The 25509-nt window shown below is 46.2% G+C and overlaps 1 protein-coding gene across 1 annotated transcript in view; it reads right to left on the minus strand.

Annotated features, from left to right (window-relative positions):
* SLC38A5 (solute carrier family 38 member 5) overlaps positions 1–25509 on the minus strand; it is an 825614-nt gene that overhangs the window by 738665 nt on the left and 61440 nt on the right. The window lies entirely within an intron of this gene.

A 25509-nucleotide genomic window follows, 5' to 3' on the forward strand; every position in this document is an offset into this window, starting at 1 on the left:
TTTGGTGGCATGATCTACCCGGCTTCAGATCGTGGAGCACAGGCTCTAGGAAGAGACACCTGGCAGGCTGGCATATGAGATATGTGTTGAAGATCATGGAACTGACTGTAGGGCAATGCAGTGGCCAACAAGCAAACCTTTTTCTCCACCACAAAGAGGCATGTGATAAATCAACTAGAGTCTGCTTAATAAGAGGTGCACTATAAAAAAATGGAGACATCCTTCTGCAAGTTTCACCAGATGGAATCATGTTGAACATTTTCAGAAGTAGCAATGCTGTTGCTTAGCATTGTAACAGGGGGAAATACGAACAGACATTGAGAAGCGATACTGGCATCTCTGTGGTCGCGCGACTAATGTACACAACCAGTACAATGCATTATCATGAACTTAAATCATAGAGTGTTCAGGGAGCATAACAGTCTGGGTGATCATGAAACACTGGAAATGAATTGGCACAGCGGGTTCGGACAGCACCAATTATTGAACAGAATCCAGAAGACACCACCCCTGCTGTCTCTGTCCACACTCAGCATCCCTTAACAGAATATAAGAACTCTACCTTGGAAGCTAGATGAGTAAGCAGACAAGCAAACATGATATGTTATGATATGATATGATATGGCATTTATAACGCGCCTATACACAAGTCGTTTCCTCAGCTCGAAACCGACAATCAAAATCTTTAGTACCTCACAAGTCCATGTCAGTTGATGAGCAATAATCAAGTGTCTGACAGCAATTCACCATGTTTCACCATCATGAAAATTAGAGCTATTTTCCAACCTGTGCGTAAAGTTTCTAACAACAATAAATCCAATCAATTATTAGGGGGTGCTGTTGCATGCACAGCAAGATGGTCGCATCTAGAGAGATCTCCGAGGCATGACTGAAAAGATCCTTTAAAAATATCCTCCCCAGCCAGCCTGATCCTTGGATCACCATTGCATGATCGAGCTGAGAAACTTGGGTGTTCCCGTACCGGTGTCTGCCGTTTGTAGGGGCTTAGAGGCTTGGGGCTGACGGTAGAGACAGTAGCTACCCCTGGCTGCATTGGAACAAGGTGTAGAACAGAGTCCGGGGACTGCCCAGCGCTAACTCTGTAATCCTAAGGCCGGATGGAGTGGCTGACATCCTCTACAGGTGCCCAGCTGTGCGTCGTTGACCCGGAGTGTAACCCTGGTCGATTGCAAAGCCAGGGTGCCCCCCGTCCCCCGCTGGCGGCACTTGATTCTCCGGTGGTTCAGAGCTGGCCCAAGATAGGAGCCATGTCGGGGGTTGCTGCAGCGGCTTTGCCAGGGGGGTACAGCCCTCCATCAGGCCTTCATACCTAACAGCCTCCACCAAACACCGGAGGCGAGATTGAGGGAGGCCCAGGGGGACAGAGAGCTCTGCTATTGCTCCACGGGTGGAGCAGAGCGACTTCCACCCAGTGTGAGAAGGGCTTATTGAGAATAACGTATATTGGGGTCCCAATAGCCCAGTATCATCACTAGTATCACAAACACTGAGCAAACTTGGTCAACCCCAAAAAACAGGCAAAGATGGACTCTTTTACACACCATTCCTCCATGCCCCCCGGCGGACAACAGCAAGATGGACTGTCTTGTAAGGAGGGGGCGAGCAGGAACATGATAGGGGCCCCTGGTGACATAAATCGAATGTTGCTCGCATTAAAAGATGGCCTGGGCTCCATAGGGCAGACAATTGACTTGTTAACATGCAAAGTAGAATGAACCATGCTCCAAATTAAGAAAATGTCCTCTCGCTTGAATGACGCAGAAAAAATAATTGGGGACATTGAGAATGGTATCACTAATTTACAGACTCATGTACAAGGAAATCAAGTGGAAACAAAGAAGATATTTGCTAAAAATTAGGAGATTGGGGGATGTTCGGATTGTAACAACATGCGAATAAAGTGAGTACCGGAGTCAACAAACAGTAAAATGGCAACCTTAATCGAGACATTTATTTTGGATCTGCTGGATAACCCTCTTTGACACAACACTGCTTGGTTCAACGGGCACACCACACCCTGGGCCATTGACTCCCACCAGGAGCCCCGGAGAGACCTATTGTGGCGCAAATCTTTCATCACACGGACCAGGACACAATCCTTAAAAATGGCCAGGGAAAAGGGGGAATTAATGTTAGGGTCTGTACCCATCAGCATTTTTCTGGATTTTAGTCTCCAGAGCAGCGTAAACTGTTCCAAGAGGCGAAATCCCTGCTCCTCAAACAAGAGATACAATATGCCATGATCTACCCGGCAGGGCAAAACGCTTTTCTTCACAGATCCAAAGGCGGCACTGGCTTTCGCTAAGGATGTGAGCAAAAAACAAAACCACGTAGGGTGACTATGTACCCAATTACGAGAAACACTTTATTGGTTACTGAGATAGCTGTGGTACTGAACCTCAACTGCCAATGATCATCGCAATGTGGCCTGCGGTATTGTTTATTTCTGGTCTTCGAGGTGCCCGATAGCGAGCCGCTGCCCCTGTGCGACTGCCCCCCAGAGCGGATTCCACTTGGTTAAGCTTTGTTGCTTGTTGTTTGTTATTTGTTAGTTGTTAGCTGCAGTTCTGCCAGTATGTGTAAGGTTTCAGGCCAAGGTGTGGGAGGGGTAACTAGTATTTGGGTGGTAAAGGAAACGTACACATGGAATCTCACAGATCACATTTCTGATATGATATATGAGCGCTTGGTTACGTACATATACACTCACTTTCACGCTTTACACTCTGATGATGATACGTGTCGGCCCTTCCGCGGAAGCTTTGTTTTATTGCAATAAATGATTGTTAAACTCACCTACGAGTGCATTTATTTTTGACGGAGACCTCCGCCTGGTGAATTTTAGCATTTACTAATTGGCGTCCCTGGGTGGGCCTTGCAGATGCAGTCCATCGCTTTGATGTGTGCCTTCCATTGAGCTCCTGTCTCCGGCGGACGACTTACTGGGCCCAAATTCTATTGCACCTTTGCTGCAAACAGCGCAAGTCGTCATCTTGAGACGGAGATCAGGAAGAAGAAGAGACAACTGCTCTGCCAAGGATGAACCAGACAGAGGGGAGGTCTCCTTGGTGCGGTGAGTGAATTGTATCTGCAGAAATTGTATTGGTGGACGGTAAGCCACAATTGGTATCAGTTTTATGGTACGTATTATTTGGGTTTGGTAAGGTATTTTATTAATAATGGGAAACTTGTGTGACCGAAATAAGAATGAGGAACCTATGCATGCGCCTGCTGAAGGCACTTCGTGTTATACTATGCTAACCAACTATGGGCTGGGGGCGGTACAGTTTTGCAAAAACTGGGAGGACTACACAAAGAAGTCAGTTCAATTTAGATGGCCTCCTAAAGTAGGGACTTTTGATGTTAAGACAATTGAGCACTTGGAATTGGTATTACTTAGGACAAAGGTCCGCCCCGCCCAGCATGATGCTATTCGCCAGTGGCGAACAGAAGCGATAAAGCAGAAAATGTCCCAAGATAAAAAGGATAGAAAGAAACAAAAACGAACCTTGCAGGAGAAGGCCTGTGAGTTGGATAACAAAGAATTTGAGCACTAGCTAGATGTAGAGGATCGGGCTGCCCTAATAAAATATAGTAAAGATATGTACCCGCTTCTCCCTAAAACAGAAAAGGAAATCGCCAGTCTTAACGCCGAAGCTGATCAGGATGCAATCAGATTAACAGAGAATCTTTTGCGACTAACAGCACCTGTCATTTCCCCATCTAATATTGCGCCTCAAGTGCCTTCTGCACCTCCTCCTCCACCCCCACCCCCGGCACCATGGATCCAAATAGTACAGAGGAAGAGGAAGCAGGGCATTGGCCTAGAAAGCTGCCCTTCTTCACTCCGTTTGAATATGCCAGGTTAGAATACATAGCAAAGGAATTGTTTGATAACCCGGCTGCAGGGGTAAAACAGAAATTGAACACCTGCCAAAAGAAGGAATTTCGCCAGGTAATGAGAATACATTGCGACCTTGTTAATAAGTGGTTGAGAGATGATGCCGAGCGCCCGTGGGCCGCGGGTCTGCATAACATTTATAAGGACCTTGACACTGAAAAAGATCGGGCAGCTCTATGGGATAAATACAGCCAGATAATTGACCGGGTAACTAAGGAAATGAAAGATTACCACGACCAACTGATGTGGGAAGAACGCAGTCCTTGCATGATGCCAAACCAACGGCTAACGCTTTGATTAAAGGGATACTTAAAGAAAAGGAGCCAGGGAAGTTAGAATATTGGACGGACATATTTGCTACCAATAGCGAGGCAACCCGACTGGTATATCTGAAAGGACTTTTGAACAAAATAGGATCGGAATGTGCAACAAGTGGGCGGGAGGAAGTTTGTAAAAAGGTGAGAGAGTGCGAGGCCGAGTTAAAAACTTATAAACCTAATTGGGAAGTATAGGATCTTAGGACGCGCAGATTGTTCAAAGAATTATTAGAAGTATTTCTCCCAAGAACCCCAATGATGGCACCCCTGAGGGAATGTGCGCCTATTGTTACAGCAAATGTAGACCCAGCCAAAGACCCCACTGTAACCAAGACATATGTCTATCTACCCCTCACTAGAGCATAATTGTTTAGTATAATAAAAAGCACCCCGGACCCTAGGACTAATGCTGCGGGATTCTATAGGGAGCTAAGAGCGCTATTCAAAATGTGTACCTTGACTCTGCAGGACATTGATAATGTGATGTCTGCCGTAACACCGGATGATGTATGGGAACCCTTTAGATCTCAGGACCCTCTTGGGCATGTCATCAATTGGACAGCATTAGAAAAAGAGGATACAGACCGGAAACCAACTGACCCCATTCCAGAGGGCCTGAAAACACTAGGGACGAGAATATTGAAAGCATTAAGTGATGTGTTGCCAGAGGTAGATGTGAATGTTGAGAAAATGGATGCTGTTATACAGAGCCCTGTAGAAACAGTTGGGGACTATTTCCTGAAATTTGAAAGTGCATTTAAGGCACACAGTGGTCAGTCTGTTAGCAACCCTACGGGTCAGAGGTATTTCGCCATGGGCTTTGTGAAGGGTTTGCGTAAAGGAATTAAGAAACCACTCAAATTGGGTGAGAGCACTTGGCAGGCGAGCACTCCGTCCCAGATTCTAGAGATGGCTAAATATTACGAATGGAAGGAGGAGGAAGAATTGGAAGGTAAGAGACAGGCAGACAGGAACTTAAAAAATAAGGTGCTAATGCAACAGCTGGTACAACCATCTTATAGTAAACAAAAGGGGCAGAAACCCCAGGTAAGAAACCCAGCAGGTAATGCCCCACAGTGGACACCCCCACGAATTGATCAGTGTTCATTTTGCAAACAGACGGGCCATTGGAAAAACGAGTGTCCCACATTGATGGCACGAGGTGGCCAGCCGGCGGGTGGGAGAGGAAGAGGCCGAGGTGGACCTCATACGGGACCACCCTAAGGACAGGGAAGGTTTGTAAACCCTGAAAATAATGTATTCTCAACTGGCGCAGCGACAAATGGTTGGAGTGAATGGCAATGGGTTTGCGAAGGATGAATTGAGTGGAATGATGTTCTTTGATAATACAGCAGCAATGAGTTGAAATGCCCCTAGTGAACCTGGGGAGGCGGTGTCTGTTCCTATGGACCAGAAAGGACCATATGTTAAATTGCAAATAGGACAGCACCCCACCGTTAAATGCTTGGTTGACATCGGGGCAGGTAACAGCTCGGTTGACGCCAAGGCCATCCCCTCAGTTCTACTATCGGGTGAAAATAAGGTTTCTGTAGGGTTTGGTGGGGAACCCATATGTACTCCAGTGTCCCAGAAAGTTGAAACATCTATATGTGGAGTTAAATTGGCAAGCAAATGGTTACTTACTAACAGGTGTCCTGAGAATCTCCTTGGATTGGATCTTTTGAAAGCTCTAAATGCAACCATTTATTGTTCTCCGACAGGTGTTCGCATGACCATATGTAAATCCAAAGTTGGTGGTTGTTATCTGACTGAACTTTTGCCACCAGAATTACAGGCATTGCCCGCAGAGCTTTGGGCTACTAGGAGTAATGATGTGGGGGTTTTGAACATTCCCCCTTTTGTGATCAAGGTAAAACATGGTGTCCCTCTACCCCAAACCCCACAGTATAGAATATCTCCAGAAGGGGAAGCAGCATTGGTTAGGATTGTACAGGACCTGATACGGCTTGGGGTTGTTGAAGAATGTGATGACAGTTCCTGTAACTCTCTGGTTCTTCCAGTCCATAAGAAAGGAGATGAAGTGACCCCATACAGATTTATTATTGATCTCAGAAGAATTAATAAGGTTGTGGACCCCAGGTATCCAGTTGTCCCCAGTGTGACTATTATTCTTACTATGGTCCCCCCCACGGCTACTTATTTTAGCGTTGTGGATTTGAAAAATGCCTTTTTCTCCATACCCATAGCTGAAGAATCCAGATACCTTTTCTCCTTTGTGTTAGCACAACGGCAATATAGGTTTTGTCGAGCGCCCCAAGGTTACACAGAGAGCCCAGCTATTTTTAGCCAAGCGCTAAAACAACAATTGGATGAAATTTTGTTACCCCCCGGTGTAATGCTCATCCAATATGTGGATGATATTCTTATTTGTGGAGACGCTGAATTGAGTTGTAAAGAAGGTACCTTGATCGTGTTACATTTGGCATATCATGGTCACAAAGTATCGCTTAAGAAAATGCAGTATGTGATGCCTAAAGTTGATTATTTGGGATATGTTCTCACTGCAGAGGGTCGATCACTGTCACCTGAAAGGGTACGATTGATCCAAGAAATGCCCTATCCCAGTACCTTTAAAGAATTAAGACGACTGTTAGGTATCACCTCATATTGCCGCTATTGGGTCCCTGAGTTCTCCCTGCTAGCAAAACCCCTGTTACAATGTTTGAAGACAGAAAAGGATCAGATACCCTTCACCTGCACGCAGGAAATGAGAGAGGCCTGCGACGCTTTGAAAAGCGCCTTGTGTAGTGCCCCCGGGCTTGGGACACCCAATTATGACAAGCCATTTACTCTTTTCGTACATGAACAAAAAGGTTGTGCTCTATCTGTATTGACTCAGGAACGAAATGGAAAGCAAAGACCTTGGGCTTATTTCTCTGGCACATTGGACAGTGTGGCTGCAGCACTTCCCCCTTGCATGCGATCAGTTGCCGCAGCAGCGGTAGCTCTTAAACAGAGTGCTGGTTTAGTGTTGGGAACTGCTATAATTGTGAGAGTTCCCCATGCCGTAGATGTGTTGCTCAATAGAACTCAGACTCAGCATCTCACAGCAGCCCGCTTGACACAATATGAATTGACATTGTTTGCACCAAATGTAACTATCATGAGATGCAATACTTTAAACCCAGCCTCCCTTTTGCCCTTGCCGAGTGGTGAGGGAGATCAAGACATGCATGATTGCCTTATACGCACTGATGAACAGACCCGAGGTAGGGTCGATCTGAGTGACCTTCCCCTGGAGGGAGGTGATGGGGTTCTATTTTGTGATGGCTCATGTTACAAGCTGGAAAATGGGGAGACAGTGGCTGGGTACGCGATTACAACTGAAAGTGAAATTGTCCATATGGAACGCATACCCGAGTTATCAGCGCAAGCTGCAGAATTAAGGGCATTGACAAAGGCTCTAGAACTGAGCAAAGGTTTAGCTGTAACCATCTATACGGATTCAGCCTATGCACATGGTGTGGCCTTTAATTTTGGCCTGCTATGGAAAGAAAGAGGGTTTCTCACCTCACACGGAACCAAAATAAAACATGGTAATTTGATAAACAAATTATTGACGGCACTGACTGAACCCGCTCAGGTGGCTATAGTGAAGTGCTCTGCCCATAAAAAGGTGGTAGATTTTGTGGGGCAGGGAAACGATTTTGCAGACCAGGTGGCTAAATATGCCGCGGAACACTGTAAACTGCCCCTTCCAGAGTGTAACATGCTGCAAAGGGATGTGGATGGGAAGAGGGATGATGGTGAATTGGGAAAGGACCCTGAGGAGATAGTAAAGGATATTCAAAAGGAAGCGGCAGATTGCGAAATTAAAGCATGGACTAAAGACAGTAACAATGGACAAACTTCTAAAGGGGTGTGGCTGGACAAAATCAAAATGAGGTGGTTGCTCCCTGACAGTTATTTACCCATGGTAGTTGATATGGCACACGGGAATGGCCATGTTAATGCAGGTGCAATGGAGGACATTCTGAGCAAAGTATGGAAAAACCGGAAAATTGGATCGTATTGCAGGAGGTGGGCAGCACAGTGTGCCATCTGCCTCCAGCACAATGTGGGCAAATCTGTGAAGGTACCAGCAGGTCATAGCAGACTCCCTATGCAGCCATTTGAAGTAGTATACATGGACTTTATACAAATGGAACCAGTTGCTAAACTAAAATATTGTCTTGTAATGAGGTGTGGGTTCTCTGGTTGGACGGATGCTTACCCCTTAAGAGACAACACTGCTATTTCCACAGCTAAATGTATCCTGAAATACTGGGTGCCCCAGTACACGGTGCCCAGCCTTCTGTATTCCGACAACGGAGTACACTTTACTGGTCAAGTTGTGAAGTATGTATGTACTGTCTTAGGTATCGATCAGCGATTCCATTCCGTTTATCATCCCAAGAGTGCCGGGATTATTGAACGATCGAATGCCATAGTCAAAAACAAACTGGCTAAAATCTGTGCCTCCAAAAACCTGAAGTGGCCAGATGCCCTTCCTTTGGCATTGTTGAGTATGCGGACCACTCCAAAGGGGACGCACAAATTGTCCCCCTTTGAGATCGTGATGGGCCGCCCCCCAAGTGCCTGGTCTGTCCCTAAACCAAGGGTTATTGGTAACATTGAACAGCCATAGTTGAGAGATTACTGTGCTGAACTCACGCATAAACTGTCTATTATCCATCAACAGGTGAAAGAAGCAGCTCCGCCGGCCCTAGAAGGAGAGGGCCACGCCATCAAACCAGGGGACTATGTCCTGGTAAAGAGTTTTGATCGCACCAATTGCTTGCAAGCCCGCTGGAAGGGGCCATTCTTGGTCCTCTTAGGAACACAAACCGCTGTCAAGGTAGCCGGACACCAGTCGTGGATACACGCCAATCATCTCAAAAAAGCACCACCTCAGATAGTCCACCCCCCAACCAAAGACACAGATCATTTTGCAGCCGAACTAACGGAGGACACTCCAAGGTATAACTTGCGCCCCAGGAAGCAACATTGATTGCCTATGTTTGAACTCTGACATCTGGCTGAGAAAGGACTTGGTAAGGGGTCGGAACAAGCAAGGACAATTGAAAATACAGATGAAGTGGCCTCAGCAACCCCTCCTGGGTATGTAGTAGCCGCACCGAGACACAGATGAAATGGCCTCAGCATCCCCCCAAGGGTAGGAAGTAGCCTCAACGAGACGAGTCAAGGTAGGAGCCAGAAGTGGTGACAGCAGAACGGGTTATACTGTGCAACCCATGCGATCTAGCGCATAAACGGACGGCACTGTTAGGGTAATTGTTAGGGACTTTGAACTTTTTGTGTAACATATATACTGTGTATATTTATATAGTGTGACATTTGACAGCCAAGTTCCGGAACTCAGCCATCTGGGATCAGCCCTGTGCGAGGGAACAAAGCAGGTTGTTATAATGGATAATGAGGATGCAGGACAGAGGCGTCCTCGAGTAAATAGATATGCATGCACCCCAAAGGAAAAGCTCATCTTATCCCTTGTCTGTATTTTTATAACAGTAGGGTTCGCCATATTCCTCTGGTACCTTGAGCATCATGATATTTATGCTGCCCGTAACCTGCTACCCACCACATCGCAGCCCCCTGCACCAGAACCACTGACTATTCCCCATGTAGATCAGGAGTATCGGAAGAAACACCCCAGGAATAGCATCCTGACATGGATGAATGATACGAATCAGATACTAAATAAGACCAACTGTTACATCTGCACATATGTCCCCCATAGCCATGAAAGCGGACCCGAATGATACGCGACTTCTGCTACGAGTGATACATGCGTGCCTTGGCGAGATTACCTTTTGTGAGCCTCCCGTAACTATAATGAAACACAACAATCAGTCACATTCTTTAATAGAAAACACAATAAGACATTTACTGATTCTTGGGTTTCGAGAGACACATACATTCACCTGACACCAAATGCAACCAGGTATCTGAATGGATCCACTTCCTGCCCGTCCAAAGAAATAGAAATGATTCCTCTAACCACTTTCAAAAGGGACGAGAAAGCAGTACTACGTCCGATCCCGATACAAAATATAGCTCGTAGGGCCCCCTTTTGCTACCAGCGGAACCAAACACATGCAGAGGCTGTTTTGTGGGTAGACACAACTGCCAGAATACAGTAGATCTGAATAGTATAACGGCACCCTTCAGTCCCCCTAAGGGGGCAATGTTTATTTGTGGGAAAGAAGCATACCTCTGGTTATCCCGCTATTGGAAAGGTAGATGTACCGTTGGTTACGTAATGTTAGGTTTGCATTACAAATCTGTGGAGGAAGTGAACTTAAAACCCAAGGCAAAGAGAATAAAATTGAAGATGGGAAATTACGGAAGAAGGAAAAGAGGTGTTGTCACTAAGGAAGACACCACTTGGGATGAATTCTTTGATTTCCTAAAGGGCATAGTGATGCCAATGGGAATAGTTATGAATTCCAGGAGCATTAGGCACCTGGCTAGATTAGTGGAAAAGGAACTAAATGTGACCGGCGACATATTGGCTAACCTTACTAAGGAAGTACAGGCAGTCCGGATGGTCGCACTACAAAACTGCCTAGTATTAGATACAATGCTGGCAGAGGTAGGAGGAGCTTGTAAAATAATTGGCATTTCCTGTTGCACCTTCAAACCTGATTATAGCACCGATATATTTAAAGAGATCGATGAAATGCATAAAATGGCAGCTCAAATACATTCTGAATTTGGGCCTGGGGATGGGACATCCTGGTTCTGGGAACTATTACGAAGCTGGGGATGGAAGCTCCTCACCCCTCTTCTCGTCGTAGGAGGATTAATAGCTGCTTGCTGCTGTTGCATTCAGTGCTTTCCCTTATGTATGTCTGTCATGGGAGATTGCTGCAGGAAAATGATGGGAGCATTGGCACCCAAACCCACTAATGCCATGGCCACCAATGAGATGATAAAATTAGAGGAGGCAATCGAGGGGTTACAAAAAGATTGATGTGTCGGACAACGATAATAAAAGAATGAATGAATACAAACCAAACCAGGTGTATTACTGATAAAGTCTTGCTGATGCAAAGGGGTCGTTTGTAAATACCAAAATCTTGTAATTGCCATGTTTCTTTGCCTCAGCAAGACTTAAAACATTGCCCATGTTATAGCATTATGTTCATGTTAAACCAACTGCTTTTGTGTCCATGCACGAGGCCCAGGGTTTTCGCCTCGAGCACATATTACTCATAGATTTAGGAATGTCCCCCTGCTCTCCTTTCCCGTAAAGCTACATAAACAGCGTCTGTTAGCACTTTTACACTTCCCTTCCACAGAAAGCGACCTTGCAAGTCAGCATGTGTTCACTGACCATGGGTTCTCTCTCTCATGGATAAATAATTGCTAGCATCCGCACTCTTTCCCGAGACATAAGCATAAAACGTATCTATATTTGGAGTTGTTATTCTCTGGGATATGTGTGAAGGGGAACTTGTGTCAGGCGCTCGTGCGTCACTCTGTAAAAGATATGCCCTGCTTTTGTTCAACAACCCATAAATGGACATCATTATCACTACAGCAGCAGGATATGTGTAGCTTGCAAAATTCCCCACTGTCAAGTGTGATGAACTAGCTTGTTGTACAACCATACATGTTAAAGGTTACATCTGCATTCTGAAGTGTATTGTGATTTGCTTAGATAAGTTATATGAGTAATGACCATTTGCAATATCCGGCCTTTGTAAACCTCACCGCGATGTCTGGGAAAACAGCCAAGAAGTGTTCCGGCAGGAAACTGTATGTTTGGAAATGTCTGGTTCCGAGCTAGGCATAAGACTCAATGTAATCAGTTCCCTTCAAAAAAGCATGCTCACCGTAATGTTAGCAGCACACACTAGCAGCATCCCTCTTATGATGTTACGTGTCGGCCCTTCCACGGAAGCTTTGTTTTATTGCAATAAATGATTGTTAAACTCACTTACGAGTGCGTTTATTTTTGACAGAGACCTCCGCCTGGTGAATTTTAGCATTTACTCCATGCTCACAATTGCAGTCTATCACCGTCACTGAACACACACCCGAGTGACCACGGGAGTGTCAGTAATGACGTGGAACAATCGTGGGATGAGAAACCCCAAAAGGTTTAGGCAAATCTTCCTGTATGCGAAACGACATCAGGTCAGTATAGTGATGCTCCAAGAAACGCACCTGGGTGTGATGGGGATGCCCAATGAAGAAAAATGCTGGTGATTGACACACTTGCGCGTGTCAATCTGCTCCCTCCTTTGGATCCCGCCTTGTCGCCAATGTGATGGGGGAGCCTGTGCCTCGGGCCGCCCTGTACTTGCGCACACACGCACACAATCATGGAGACAGGAGACATACGTCTGTGCTTTCCAGGGTCCCGGCGGCAACTGCCGCATAGACCGTCTTTATTCACAATGCGCATGCATTGCCCAAAACGAGGCTCGCGCATGCGTACTTTCAACATAAGAGGTCACACTGGGCACAGATGATAGGATCACCTGCTGGAAGCTAGGAGCTGGGGTATACCTCGGTATGATTCTCCACACTCTACCAACTTCAGGGGAGTAGCGACCTGCAAACATTGCTCACCACAGTTTAAGCTACATGATATGAAGACTGATGATGAGGGTAGAATTCTCTTGGCGGGGGAAATAGCTTGTCCCAATTTAGTGTTAATAAGTGTCTGTCTATAAATAAAGGATCTGACGACCATCGCGCCTAAAGACTGGTGGGAGTTACTCAGGCAAGGAGAAAGAGTTTCAACAACAATCATTGCGGTGAACTCATTCTTGCATCAAGTCTTCGAGCGCATTGACAAAGCCTGACTTTAAATGACTTGGACAGAGTGGGTCAATGCGCTAGCAAGAAAGTTGTATATTTTATGATCAGGTCTTTGTGCAAGGTGAAAGTCTTAATATAAATCGAAACACCATAAATAAATAAATAAGTTAATACATATCTATGCAGCAAACATGATACATACCAAACATGGACTCTGCCGGCTTCTTCACCTGCCCCTCTCAGCACAGTGAGCTGAGCGCTTGCCCCTGATATCTGTGCACTGCCTGCTGTGCCAATTTCCAATCCCGGCAGCATCAACTCAGTCTTTCATCCTTCCGAGATGGATACATTGAGTAGTAGTGTGTGGGATAATAATGTCATCTGTTGTTTCAGCGCTCTGAGACGCATGGGTGCGCAGCGCTATATAAGACATTAATTATTATTATTAAAGGTCATATATTTTTCTAGTACCTTGATTGGACAGTCTTTATTTTTGTAACGCTTGTACTAAAGCTATTTTGGTTGCTAGTGTCATACACTCACACCCCTCCTGAAGAGTATAGCCTTCTATCTGCCAGCGCTACCAAAAGATGCAAAGAATGTATACCTTTCAGGCTAGGATGGGGTACATTTGATCGAAAATATTTTACCTAATTGAGAAGTGACCGAATCTATTTTACCGAAAATCGAAATTAACTTTTTACTTTTTAAACTTTTTATTTATTTTTTTAAATCGGGGGGAGACCCATGCATCCCCCCTTACCTCTCCCGACCCCAACTCTTACCCTGACCCCACGCCCCATCTATAATGCACTACACATATATCACATTGCCTGCCATTTTCAGTCAGATAGATCCGGTCACTTCTCCTTAGGTAACATTGCATTCGGTTAAATCTGTGGTATCGTTCAGGCTATGCCCGTTTCCCATTTTTGATTGGGATCACTGCTGGTTTAGTATTAGTGTGGGGCTGAGTAGGCAGTTTATGACTCCTACTCTGCAGGAGTACTCATCCCTATACTCCTGCAGAGTAGTAGTCACTGTGTCACAGCTTTCTATGCAGTTGCTCTTTCTGAAGTCCAAACATGTCTGTGAGGTTAAGGCTTATGTAAAATGGCTTCTCTTTAGAAATGTATGCATAAAGCACACAGCTTTCCCACTCCAATACAGATGTCCAGCTGCAAGGTGTGGTATTAATGACAGTCATATATCCTGGCAGCTGGGGCCAGGGGTGGACTGGCCTATAGGGAACACTGGAGAAGTGCAATCTGGAATGCCTAGTTCCCCCATTGCATATGGTTTGGTGAGGGTGTCCTGTGCAACACTTAGGATTTTCTTTGCCCAAATAAATGTTACCATCATGCTCTTTGTTCTATCCCAGTATGTCCTCAGGGAGTCAGGGGTGGTGGTAGCTAGCCCATTGTTGAATATATAGAGACGTTTTGGGACCACCACCAGCATCTTGGCCAGTGAGAGCATAGCTGACTCCTGAGAAGGATCACATGGGGAAGTACCTGGACAGGGAATCTGTGGCTTGCGTCATTATGCAGGTGGCTGCATTCATGGGTTTCCCAGCACAGGAGCCTGTTGTGGCGGATGGCAAACCGCAGAAGCCCAATCTTCCCCAGTTCCAAAACACGTTGAAGGCGGGACTTCCTCTCTTGACGCAGGTTAAGGAAGAAGTATTGAGGGAATGGAGGGATCTGGAAAAGGCCTGTGCTTGTTGGTTCATGTCTAAACTTTACCCACTGCAAGGTGAGGAGAAGGCACTGCCACAGGCTGTGACGGTGGACACCATAGTTCTAAGTCTGGTGGACAACCAACTCTCTGAAGATGATAGTGAGTGACAGTGTGGATAGAACTGTGGATTCCAGTTTGAAGACTGTCTGTTCTGGCTCCCACCTGGACTTGCAAGCTGCAATTTATGCTTCCTACAGTGTGGTAAGGGCCTTGGGACCTGTACGGTCCCTGGAACGCACCTTGGAGGAGGGTGCTGATTATGCTCCCCTGCTGCCAGACCTGAAAGGAGAGATTGAATTTCTTTCAGACCTGGCTTATGACGAGGTGAAGGAGACGGCCATCTCCATGGGGGCGGCTGTTGCTGGTTGACGACACATGCATGTTCAAAACTGACAAACGGAGTCCCATCAAAAGTCAATGGAGACAAAGATGCCTTTCGCGGGGCAAAATATTGTTCGGGATGAGTTGGAGGATAAGGTCCACAAGGTCTTCGAAGACCAAGTAAAATCATCAGTATTGCAGAACCCAGCAGCGTAGCTGAAGTTTTCGGAAGAGCTGGGGAAGAGGAAAGCAGCAGAACCCAAAAGAAACTGGGTAGAGCCCTGTCCCCTGTGTGCACCCAGACGTCCTGACATCAGGCCAGTGGGGGCCAAACTCCAGCTCTTCTCAGAAGTGTGGAAGGCTGTGTCTTAAGATGCTGGGGTAAACTGAGTGATACGGACGGGTTACAGGGTGGACTTTTTGTCTCTGCCTCCCTTGACCCGAGTGGTCTTCACGCCCCTGACCCGGAGCTGGGCCAAGTGTCTGGCCATGCTAAGCAACGTACAGGGATTGCTGGCCAACAAGATGATCTGGAAGGTTCCAGCATGGCTGGAGGCATTCAGATTTTAGTCGATCATCTTCCTGGTGCTGAAGAGGTTGAACTTGTTTGTTACCAATCCGAAATTCAAGATAGAGAGTCTGTAAAAGATTATCCTGATAATAAGGGAAGTGGGATTCCTTGCGTTCCTGGATTTGCATGATGCGCATTATCATGTCCCCATTTTGAAGGCCCATCAGAAATTCCTGAGGCCTGCAGTGGGCAATCACCGCTATCAGTTCCAGGCTCTTACCTTCGGTTTGAAGACAGCCCTGATAATATTCATAAAGGTCCTCGGGCAATGGTGGCGGCTATTCATGCTCAGGGAATACAGACATTTCCCTATCTGGATGACTGGATTTTCAGAGCTTCCTCCCAGGAGGAATTGTTGCGTCAGGGGATTGCGAGATTTTGGAATCGGTGGTGTTCATCCTGAACAGAGAAAAACGCATCTACTGCCATCTCAGGACCTCCAGTTTACTGGGGCACAGTTGTGAATGGCCAGGGGCTTGGTGCTCTTGCTGGAGGACAGGGCCATCAGGATTAAGAGCCTGGCACAGGCCTTCCTGGATCAGCAGCAGGCCTTGGCACATTTTATTGGGTGCATTGAGGGGCACATGGCCTCGTGTGTGTTCTTGGTTCCCTTGGCCACGTTGCACATTAGGCCTCTCCTATCTCACCTTCACAGACACTGGCTTGTGGACTTGCAGGAGTTTGAGAATCTCACCCGGTCCCTTAAGGCCCTGGAGGGTTGGCTCCCATGGTGGTTGCAGCTCTTGAATCTCCTGAGGGGGTTACCGCTGCATCAGTCTTTTCTGATCATGGTTGCTACTGATGCCAGCAAGCTGGGGTTAGGTGCCACGGTGGGAGACCTCACACATCAGGAGAAGTGGGGGGTTGCGGGAGGCATTCCACTCCTTCAATGGGAGGGGACTGGCAGCTCCTGCCAGGGTCCTGCAGGTGTTTGTGTCGTTTCCCCGGGGGAGGGCTGTAGTTTTCGGAACCGATGACACATCGGGTACATAGACAGGGGGGAACCAGATCAAGAGGTCTGCAGGCATTGGCGACTTCCCTGGGGGAGTGGGCGGAGCATCACCTGTTGTCGTTCAAGGCTGTGCACATCCACGGGGAGGACAAGTTTGTGGTGGACCGCTTGAGCCAGGTTTACCCGTCCAGAGGTGTGGGGCATAGATGCTTTGAAAATTCCTTGGCCTCTGGGTCTGTTGTATTCCTTTCCTCCTCTCCAGTTGATACCAAAGGTGGTGGTGAAGATCCGGCACTCCATTCTAAAGGTGATTGTCCTGGTGCCCTTTTGGTTTTGGCCGAGGAGATGCTGGTTCCCCTTGGTGTTGGAGTTGGCAGATGCTCCAGTGTTGCTGTTGACGACCTACCCATGTCCACTGATTCTGGGGTCGGGGGGAGTGCATAGTCAAGGTGGCCTGCTTGGGGGCTTGGAAACGGAAAGGGAAGGTCTGCAGTGGTTAGGTCTTACTGTGAGGGTTCAGTGTGCACGAACAACGGCCATGTTGAAGGTGTATGATAGGCACTGGGGGAATTTCTTCAAGTGGTGCTCCATGGTGGGGTTCTCTGCCCTGCAGTGTCCTTCTCTGGCCATTCAGCAGTTTTTGAGTGAGGGGTTTGATTTGGGCCTTCAGCATCTCTACCTGGTGCTTCCAATGGGCGGCTATTAAGGCAGTGCAGCACCCTTGGGAAGGAGAGGCTGAGAATGAGAAGCTGGTGAACAGATTGTTGAAGGAGTTCACAAATGTCCGGCCTTCACTGGTGTCTGGTTTGCCCAAATCGGACTTGCCGTTGGTTTTGAAGGCATTGCAGGAAGCTCCTTTTGAGCCTTTGCAAGATATTGACCTGATGTTTGTTACACTTAAGGTGCTGTTCCTGGTGGCAATCACGTTGGCTAGGACTTTGGGGCACTGTTGTGCAGGGCCCCTTATTTGGAGATTCAGCCTGATGCATTGTACGTAAGATGAAATCTGGTTTCCGGCCAAAGGTGGTTTCTAAGTTTCATTGGTGCAGGAGATTGTCCTAACCTCTTTTTTTCATGATCCAGGTTCTCCACAGGAGGTTCAGTGGCCTACTTTGGGTGTGCGTGAAGGGCCGTTCTGGGTTATTTAGACAGAAATGCTTCCATGTGTATGCCGGACAGCCTGTTTGTCACTTTTGGGGGAGGAACGCTGTGGTTCCAACATAGGTCTGTGGATCCGGGATGTGATTAAGTTGTCCTACGAGGGGTCTGGGCAGCCCCTTCCCAAGAGGGTGCAGGGCCATTTCACGAGGGGATGTCAGCGTCCTCGGTAGAAATTCGGGTGTGGATTTGCAGGGCATTTGAAGGACGGCTACAGTGGCTGTTCCCAACACGTTCACGAGGCACTACCATTTGAACTTGCACACGGGGGGATTCCTAGTTTGGCAGGGGTGTTCTGAGTGCTGGCAGATGTTGGTGTTGGGTGGGAAGTGTGCGCTCAGCATTCTTTTTGATCAGGGTCTGATTCATCGACCCATTACTTCCGGAATTTGTTATGTGTAATAGGTAATAATAATAATTTAGCATTTATATAGCGCTATGAACCATCAGGTATCTGAGCGCTGCTTATTATTAACCACAGTCTGTGGTGCTCATTTATCGATCACGGAAGCATGAAAGGCTGAGTTTGGCCCTTCTGGGATTCGAACCTGGGTCAGCAGGCTCTGCACAGATGTCTAAGCTATCGGACCGGCTAAGTCCTGGATGAGGAAGAGGGACGTGGAGATAATGTTCTGATTACATACTGGTAATCTTGATTACTCTTAGTCCTGCTTTTCCTCGTCTCAGTACTTACATGCTGCCTCTGCCTCCCTTATTGGGAACGTAATGGGTCTCCGCATCCAGGTGTTACGTTGGAAGAAACTGGGGCATCCTAGGGTAAGGGGTGTATTATATTCACAGGTATAGGGGAGAGGCATGGGAGGGCAAAAAAAAGAAAAAGCACAAGGGTTCGTACCATGGAGGCTGGCACCTCATAAGTAAGTACTGGGATGCGGAAGAGCTGGACCAGGAGTAATGAAGATTACCAGTAAATAATCAGAACATAATTTTGCCATGGAGCATTTATGAAAGGGGGTTCTGATTAGCAGACCACCCTTTCAGTGACAAGATTAATTGCATCATTTTTGTGCTAATAATTCAAAACCTCAGAAGGTACAGATATGAAGGGTTCCTATATGCAATTGAAGTGGAATTAAAAACCAGCGGTTGGCTTGAGGGAAATCCCCCGTGCCCAAGAAACATAGGAGTCCATAAATGTGACAAATAACTGCTTTATTAATTCAAAAGCAGGGATGGGCACACAGATTTCTGCAGCATCCAAATTCACTCTCACTTCATTACAGGCCGGTAGCGAGGTTTATTCCATCGTTACATCACAATCAAAAGTTACATTTCTGGACCGTTTGCGAAATGGGATTGGGTGAACTGTATAGAAAGATTAACATCCCATAGGGGATAGATCATCTGATTGGCCTGACATATCGGGTAGCTCCGCCTAGCACCACACACAAGAGGCCAGTGTGAGCCTTCTCAACTTGGAAAATTTACCAGCATGTGAGCACAATGATGGGTGGAGGGAATTATTTCAGGGTCCAGCCTGTTTCCCACCAATGTTACCACCTCTCTCTCTGACTCCTCTGAGTAAGGACATTCCAGCCTTCAGCTTCATGCTGTGTTACATTTTTGCATCTTCTGTCTTCAGTTTGATGGGAACAACCATTTCTGCCTGCCTTGGATGAATTGGCCTTGTTCCCCAGGTTCAGTTCACCTGTGTAGGGACCGTAGAATTGATCTCTCTGCTTGCATTCATGAAGAATTTCAGCTCCCAGCCCTTGCAGGTGTTTTATCTTTTCTGTTGACTCAAAAGAACTGCCAGCTCTGCCTTGCGTCTCTCAGGGAAATCAGTGTGTGAGGCCTCTTCCATTGTTTTAAGCCTTTCCAATGTCTTCCATTCATTTCAATGCAGCTGCGGCTTCCATTTTTATGTTCATAGCCGTTAATGTTTGTTGCTTTTAGGCTTCAGCAAGCAGTTCATGTGTGTTCTTTTGCAACTAGCCAATGCCTCTACGTGTGTGTTCAGCCATGTCACCTCTTCATGATTACTTTGGTGATGTCCCCAGTTATTGTCTGTGGGGCTGCTTCAGTGGGTGGCATCTGTCAACTTGGTGGTATGCTGAGGGTCTGAGGGGGGTTGAGGCCCCCACAACAATACAGGGGGGTTGGAGAGGTTTGAGGCCTCCTCAACACATTCTTTCAGAACAGTCTTCAAATTGCAAACCCACATGAAGATATCACAGAGAGGGCACACAGAGCACCAGTGCCTGAACACAATAAAGGCGAACGCCCAAGGATAATTATGTTGAGATTCCTGAGTTTCCAACACAAGCTTGCGGTGATGAAAGCATAACGAACAAAAGGATGAATACTCAGTGGAAGTCTCTAGATGATGAAAGGAATTCAACCTATTGTTTGAGGCGCTGAAAGGGTTGGACTGCCAGTACTATCTAAAAATATCCTACGGTGTGCTGCTTCCAACAATGACATTAATTTGAAACCCTGCGGGATGCCTGGAAATTCCTCCACCTGCACAATGTAATTGACATGGATTGCGTACCCGAATTAGTGCACCAGGCCAACCAAAAGGAAGTCGACCAGCAACCGCAACGTTACTCATGCTCCCAAAATCATAGGACAAAGGCAGGATGGAAACCAAGTGACCCGAGATGGGTTATGGATAGAAGACCCAGGAGATGAAACATGTTACCAACTGCTATGCTCATTACATCTTTGACACAGACAACGACCAACCAGCCTAGTAGACCGTTAATCGCATGGGCTTGAATACTCAATTACAGATGCTATGGGCGACCACTGAGGCGAACTGCTACCACCAACAGACTGTATGCCAGAGACTTCCCATCACATAGCCCACCTTGGCTGGTTCTTGGAGTACCTCAATCCACATATGGAATAAGTCAAAGATGATGGCCGATTTACCACACACAGTTCACTCCATCCGAAGAACAACTACAGTGCTTCTCCACTGAAGGCAGTTCATCTACCTTCCCCCGATGCAACAACCGTTATCCTTTATCTGTTATTTGTTTTCCTCTAAGATTTGTAATATGCATAGAGCTAGGGGACGGGCTTCTGAGACCATACCCTCAACTTTTGCAGGGGTTGTTCTGTTTTCTTATTGGGGGTCCTACTATTAGACCTCAATGTTTATGGGTTTCTCACTGGGATACATGCACGGATAGGGTGGAAGGACAAACCTATGTATGGACCTCAGATATATGCTCCAAACTCCACATGTACACCTATAGAGACTACGCCAGATCACACCGAGTTAGACTGGGGACAGGACATGAGGCTATGGGAGAGCTACAGAGGCTATACAATCCTTCCACCTGATCTCGGATGGTTACTCTTTCATGTGTAACGATCAATATGCATGGGCTGGGGGACCTGGTCAAGAGGCATAGACTATTAAATAACATGAGAGACCACAAGGGAGATATCTTCATACAAGAGTCACACCTGATCACCACAGAATTAGCAAAGCTGTGTAGGGGAAGGGTTGTCCATCCTGATACACAAATGTGTTCCCCTCAAGATTCTCAATACCATAACAGATCGGGAGGGAAGATGGGTCCTAGTGTATGGGATGCTATTTCAAGAACGCCTCACCTTCCTCAACATAAATGGTCCGACGGAGGACAATCCTGGCTATTTTACACGTCTTTGCAAAGTGTACATCTTTTATGGGTCGATTCACACTTATAGGAGGGGACCTCAATATTGCTCCATTACATGCAACAGATCGACAGACCACAGCCGATATACCAGACTATTGGCCTCATAAGAATGAAACTCTTTTCACACTAATGGAAGAGCTTCAAATGGTAGATGCGGGGAGAACATTGCACCCAATACAAATAGATTTCACCTAATACTCACATCACCACTGTACACAACGCCAGATTAGATTATTGGTTACTCCTGACTACTGTTGTTCTCATGATAAATCAATGTTAAATACTCCCCATGACACTGTCCAATCATGCCCCGGTTTTGTTGAAAATCCCCATCCCAAATTAATATAAACAACCCCCAACTGGGAGACTTAACCTGACGACATTGCAATACCCAGACTTTATGGCACATCTGGCTGAAGCTACCGGACACCTCTGGGAGGATAACTTTGCTGATGAGTATGATTCCCTATTTTTTGGAATGCGTGTGACGCCTTTCTCAGAGGATGTTGTATAACGCAATGGGCCCACAAACTCAAAGAATGGAAGACTCATGAATCAAGCCTAACAACTGAGCTATGTACAGCCTAACTTGCACATAAGAGAACTAAAAATCCTGTTACCCTAGTTTGAGAATGCACACTCAGATTGGAGATTAAAAATAACCATGACGCGTGTACAAATTGTCTTCTCTAAGTCATCTCAAACCTTCGTTGAATGGGGAGGCACGCTGCTGAGGCTGATGGCTCTAACGTTAAAATGCCAACAACGCGCTCAAATAATCAAAACGATTCAAAATAAAGAGGGGGAGACATTGACAGGGGATATAAATATCAATGCACACTTTGAGGAATATTACCGTGAATGATATCCTGCACCATTTTACAGAAATAAAAACCAGATACAGTCCTTTTGAACTCAAATCATCCTTCCCACAATATCAACAGAGGAACTGCTATCCTTCAACGCCCCGATCACGGACATGGAGGTTTCCAAGGCCATTATGAGTCTGGCCTCAGGAAAGGAAGCTGGGCTGTATGGCCCGCCAAATGATCTTTACAAGGTAATGATGGTGACACTGGAACCAAAACTGATGGTGGTTTATACAGAAGCATGAGAATTGGGGCACTATCCGTGATTTATGCTGGTAGCAAACATAGTGGTTTTTCATAAACCTGGTAGGGACCCCAATGAATGCAGCTCATACAGACCGATATCGCTCATCAATACAGATGTAACAATACTAGCCAAGTGCCTTCCACGATGACTGGAACTATTACTCCACTAAGAGCATCAGGAACAGACAGGTTTTATAATAAACAGGCATTCTTCTCATAATGTGAGACACTTACTACACGTTATCTCCGGCCACCCGGATTATGAGGATATAGTGTTATGCCTGGATCCTGAAAAAGCATTCGTCAGAGTGCGGTGGGACTACATGTTTAATGTTCTGAACAGGTTCGCCATCAAGGGAAGCTTTATCGAAATGATCAGATTATTATACCAATCCCCGAGGGCAACGGTGATCACAAATGCTCACACGTCATCTGCATTCCCGTTATATACAGATACGTGCCATTATTGTATGCACTTGCCATGCAACCACTAGCCATGAGAATACAAGCAGAGGACGGGATGAGAAGCATTACCAGGACGGGTATAGAACATTGTATATCTCTGTATGCCGCTGATGTGCTATTATGCATCAGCAAATGCCCGCACCTACTGTCTGATCTGGGTGGGTTGTCCCGTTTAAGCTACAGACACAATCGCCCAAGTATTTGGGGGTGCAGATAAGTGCAAACTGTAACGAGTTGATTCAAATCAATTATCCTCCGATACTGCTCAAGACCAAGGGAGACCTAATTAAATGGAACATACTACCATTATCGCTCACAGGTAGAATTAATGCAGTGAAAATTAATACTCTGTCCTAACTAGTATACCATAGCACAGATGATTCTGCTGCCTCTGTCAGCACCTAATATTCGAGATCTAGAAAGACAAATTGGGGAATGGACATGGCGCCATAAAAAAATGAGGCTCAACATTAAAATATTGCAGGAAACAAAAAATGACGGGGCTTGCGCTTCTATCCTGCAGGGCTTACTATCTTGCGGTGCAGATCAGCTGGGTCAACAGATGGCTCAACAAAGAAGATAATACTAGCTGGCTACAGACCAAATTAGCTCTAGTGCAACCCTTTACCTCTCAGGTAAAACTTGCCATGCCGCTCATGAAACGTATTACGATACATCCCATTCTACACCCCAAACTAAGATAATGGTGTTGAGGGGTAGGAGAAGGGATAATAACGTGATCAAGTTTAGAAAACTGTCACGTGCGCATGAACATGTACATCTCTTGTTGAATTGTTGGAATGTTTAAACTCTAAAAGAAGAATTACAAACAAAACCAAGAATCTAATCCAAAAAGATAGGGTGTGCTGCAGAAAAGCACTTAAATGGGTGGGTATGTAGCGATTCAGGGGCTACCTCTGGATCTATTAGCAGAACTATCAAGATAGACTCTTTCCTCAATGAAATCCCTCTTTTACATCCTCTTCCTGTTGCCTCTTTTGAAATTCCTTTGCACAATGCATGAGGATGACCCGAATCTTGATGTGCTATTATGCATTGCTAAGGAAGTAGAACACATGGAAAATTGTGTAACGACTTTGGATGAAAAGCACTTCCTTGGAAACAGAAACCGCCATTAATGCTATCCAGACAACAAAAGTTGACAATGGGAACAGTTACAGTTCATCGAGGAAGAGGAAAGAAGAATCCAAAACGCAAGGTGCATTCAAGTACAATGGAGATGTGAGAAGTCGAGGATTTGGACGTGGGTACGGTGGATACAACCAAGGACGTTTTATGGCCAATCGTCGACTCCAAATAAGTCAAAGAGGCAGAGGAACGAACAGAACCTGTTTTAGATGTGATAGTCCTACGCACTGGGCCAACAGCCCCGAATGTCCTGCCATCCACATAATTTGCAGGAACTGCAATGGAAGGGGTCATCTGGCCAAATGTTGCAGGATCGACAAAGAGAATATGAATTGGATCGGTGGTGAAGGAGAAAATGAAGAAGAAGAATGGGCCTCATTACACGGTAGGAGGTAACCATGGCACTATTAGCGCCAAGGCTACCCCCTTACCGCATTCTGGGTCCGTGTTCCCGGAATAGGAATTTACCGGGTCATTCCGACCTTGGAGGACCCGGTAAATCCCCATTCCGGGGAACGATTCCCCATTCCCATTTGAGCTCCTATAGGGCTCAATGGGAATGGGGAAGGAGCTAATAACGGGCCCGCTTTTAGCGGGCCCGTTATTAGCTCTGAAGTCCCTCAATGTGTCCCTTCCTTAACGCCTGGTAAGACCAGGCGTTAAAGAAGGGACCCGCTGAGGGACCTTGTAGTAGGGTGCTAAGGGATTACCGGCACCGGCGCCCTTACCGGTGCTGGTAATCCCTTAGCGCCTACCGTGTAATGAGGCCCAATGTGTTTTTGTCATCAGTGATAACAAAGTGGAATTGGAAAGTCCCAGGACCATCATTATGATAAATGGCTCTCCAAAAAAAATGATGATGGATTCTGGAGCAAAATATACTTTACTACCAGAATCAATATGGAAAAAGATTGGTCCGAAGTGGTTAAATGAATCGGACATCAATCCCAGTGCCTATGGAGGGGTAAAAATAGACATAATAGGTTGGTTTGAAGAAACATTGACATTCAAAGACAGAACCACCATTGGCAAAGTATATGTATCAAAAAAGGGAGCATCTCCTTTGCTCAGCTGGACACACCAAGCATGGCTTAAAGTCCTGACTAGATGCCAGCGCGGAAGAATCCATTTATGCTGTGGAATCGGGTGAGAAGACCACAGAAAGAATAAAGAATGAAGTGTTCAGAGATGTAATAGGATGTCAATGGTAACACACATCGAATACAGCTCAAAGAACATTGCAAACCGATTGCACAGAAGTTGAGGAGTGTTCCTTAAGCCATGAGAGAGGAAGTAAAGAAGGAATTAAAGAAACTAGAAGAACAAGGGATAATTGAAAGAATT

This window comes from Ambystoma mexicanum, chromosome 2q, assembly GCF_040938575.1.
Source record: "Ambystoma mexicanum isolate Mex_15411 chromosome 2q, UKY_AmexF1_1, whole genome shotgun sequence".
NCBI classification, from domain to species: Eukaryota; Metazoa; Chordata; class Amphibia; order Caudata; family Ambystomatidae; genus Ambystoma; species Ambystoma mexicanum.